Here is a 3627-nt window from a genome sequence, read left to right on the forward strand (position 1 = left end):
TCGTCTAGATAGTAGACGACAAAATTGTCTAAGAATTCACAAAATACATCATTCATGAGATGTTGAAAAGCAGCTGGTGCATTCGTGAGTCCAAAGGGCATGACATTATATTCGAAATTTCCATACCTGGTTCGAAACGCAGTCTTCCATTCATCTCCTTCTTTGATCCGTACTAGATTATATGCTCTTCTTAGATCTATTTTTGTATAGATCTTAGCTTGATTCAACTGGTCAAGGAGTCCTGATATCAAAGGTAATGGATACCTGTTCTTGATTGTGATCTTGTTGAGTCCTCGATAATCAACACACATTCGTAAAGATCCATCTTTTTTCTTTACGAATAGAATTGGAGCTCCTGCTGGAAATTTTGAATGGCGTATGAAATTCTTCGCTAAATTCTCGTCAATATATGTCTTGAGTTCAGCCATCTCATCTTGCGATAAACTGTAAATTGGTCCAAATGGTGGCTGAGTTCCTTCCTTGAGGTCGATTGAACAATCATATGGACGATGCTCAGGAAGAATATCTGCATTCTTTTTCTCAAAAACGTCTTGATACTCTTGATATTGACTTGGAATGCCACTTGAAGTCTTTACGTTTTCAGAAATAAGTGCAGTATAAATAGCAAAAGTTGATCCTTCTTTTGCTGCATGTATAAATGCTTTTGTACCTATCAGTACGGATTTTACTATACTAGACTTATAATTTTTTACTTGGTTCGTAGAACTATTAATAACGCTCTAGGAAAAGTCAAGTTTACGTGAATTCCAATCTATTAGAGGGTTATATTTTTCTAGCCAGGATAAACCTAAAATAACTGGATTGGACGGGGATTTAATTATGTTAAAAGCTATGTAGCTATCATGACCCTCTATTGTTACTTTTATAGGATGAGTTTCATGAGTGACATCTCCAGAAGACAAGGGACGACCATCTATGACTTCTACATGTACTGGTTTAGGTTTCTGTACAAAGGATATTTTACGACTTTTAACAAATTGTTCATCTAAAAAACATGCTGAGGCTCCCAAATCTAATAAAGCAGAGGCTTTGTAATTCTTAGGTCCTAAATATAAGTCTATTATAAAACAAGGAGAGGGTTCTGAGGAGAGGATAGGACCTTCATTAGGAATTGTACAAGGTTCTAGCTGCACGGTTCCTATTGTAGCTGGACGAATCCATTTTCCGACATGTTGTCTTCTTTGACCGTCGTACCCCTCATTTTATAGTTGCGTCGTTTCTTTGGACAATGTTGAGCAGTGTGCTTAGATTCTCCGCAATATAAACATAATCCTTCTTGACGACGACAAATCTTTTCTTGCTCAGTTAGAGGTTTAAAACGTATCGCGTCAATTTGCATGTCTTCTACTTCCGAATGTACGTTTGGCAAAGATGTTGATGTTGCCATTGAGTAATAACGTTGAGGTTCCCGTGAATGATTCTCAGATCGAAATTTGAAAAGTCGATTATCACATTTTACCGCAAAATCGATTGCTTGACTCAAAGTTTGAGGATCAGGTAAGTTGAGCATCAATTTCTTTACTTCGTATTGCAATCCATAAAGAAATTGACTCATGAGTGCAGCATTATCCCACTTGATGTCAATTCCAAGTTGTCGAAATTGTGAAGCATACACTGTTACTGAGCGATTTTTTTGTCGCAGAATTTGGATCTTATTTGTTGCAACACGAGTTGCATCGTGTTCACCATACATAGATCGAAACTCCGCCAAAAAAGCTTCCAAATTGTCCAATATTGGATTTCGTTGTTCAAGAAAAGACGAAAACCATGATAATGTAGAACCAGAAAGTAGAGTGCCAATAAACCTGACTTGTGATCCTGGAGTTGGATAGCTTTGCGGTTGAAGTTCAATTGCCAATTGTACTTGATTGATGAACCCTCGAAACTTAGATCTCGTACCATCAAATTTCTCGGGTAAGGCAATTCTTGGTTCTCTAGTGCTTACAGGATGTTGTACAATTGGAGAAGGAACGTGATTTGTTGTAGATGTTGAAGCAGCTCCGATCATCTCTATATCCCCACTTTCTACTATTCTTGTTCTTTCATGTGTTGGTGAATTGAGTTGATGCATCGCAAGCATTAACTCCCTCATTTGCTCTTGCATTTGTGCCATTGCACTCTTCATTTCAACAAGCTCTGCCATAATGACACTAAGAAAAATTTGTTTGATACTGCTCAAGACAAAAGAAAAGAAAGACTTGATAACAAAGAAGATACTAAGAACAATATCAGTTTAGAAGTGGGTAATCCGCAAACTTCTAATACGCTTATGTCTTGTCAAGAGAAAGGGGTAATCCACTCTCACTCAAGAAAAACAAAGCTCTGATATTGTAAGTATACTCTTGTCAATCTGTCAAGGACAAAGACTCGATGAGGGAAAATATATACAAAAAGGCTATCTCGATATAATAAGTCAAAATATAAACAAGTAGGTATATTAAAAGGAAACTGGAATGGCTATTGCCACAAGACAAGAAACTAAAGACTCTTGAACCTGGACTAGAAGCAAGAAAGGAGTTGACAAGAGTGAAGAAGCCTTTACTCTTGTCTCTATATATACTATCTAACTAGGGGCTACGTGGCGACATTCTATAGGACCTCCAATATGTGTTGACTTTGTAGGACACATGCCTTGACTTACAAGGCAAGTTTTTCTACATGTGGGCCACATAGTTAGCTTGATCTTCAAGCTAACAACATGTGTGGCACATGGCCAACTTGTTGACCACGTTTCTAATCCAAAAAGTCAATTAAAGACACCTATGAAGTCAAAGCAGCGTCTAGGAAGTTTTTAGGAAGCTTCTATATTAAATATTATAGAATTAACTTACTTTTATCTACTTTTACTTACTTCTACCTATTTCTATATGTAATTATTAGCTTACATGATTATGGCCGTGACATCTTGTCAATGTCTTTCTAGTTCTTAGTCTTGTTTCAAGATTTTTTAATCTTCTTGTTTTTGGAAATAGCTATTCTAGTTCAATATTACATCATCTTTGAGTGACTTTCTAGTTTCTTTCAATGATATAAGAGTATATTGAGGATTTTCTTTCTTTAAGGTTCATGGCTTTGATACTTAATTAATAAATTATTTTAATAAATTTAATCATTAATCAATAAATTATTTCAATAAATTTAAATTTTGAACTTGTTTCATCAATCTTCAGCATAGTAATCTTTATATCTATCATATTTATAGTAATAAGACTTTCTGAATCCACTTCTGAAATTGATCTACTTGCTTTTCTTAATTGCACATAATTTTGGCATAGATATTGGACCTTATTATTGATTTCTTCTATAGGCATAGGAATAATACTTCTATAGTTGATATTAGTAATACGTGAAATTTCTACCCTAAGAATGTTCATAAGCTTATAAAGATTTATAATAATTACAAATCTATTCTCACATCTATTAATTGTAGCATCTATAATTTTTTCTTATATTGCTATAATAGACAATTTAAACAAATCCATGAATCAAATTAGAAGAAGTTAATCTGCAACCTCTAATATCAAATAAATATTTATACAAAGAAGGACTTTTTACTCTTTTAAGAAAAGAATCAAAGTTAGACAACTAAAAATGCTAATTTAAAGT

Source organism: Physcomitrium patens, chromosome 24, assembly GCF_059467195.1.
Source record: "Physcomitrium patens ecotype Gransden chromosome 24, ASM5946719v1, whole genome shotgun sequence".
NCBI lineage: Eukaryota > Viridiplantae > Streptophyta > Bryopsida > Funariales > Funariaceae > Physcomitrium > Physcomitrium patens.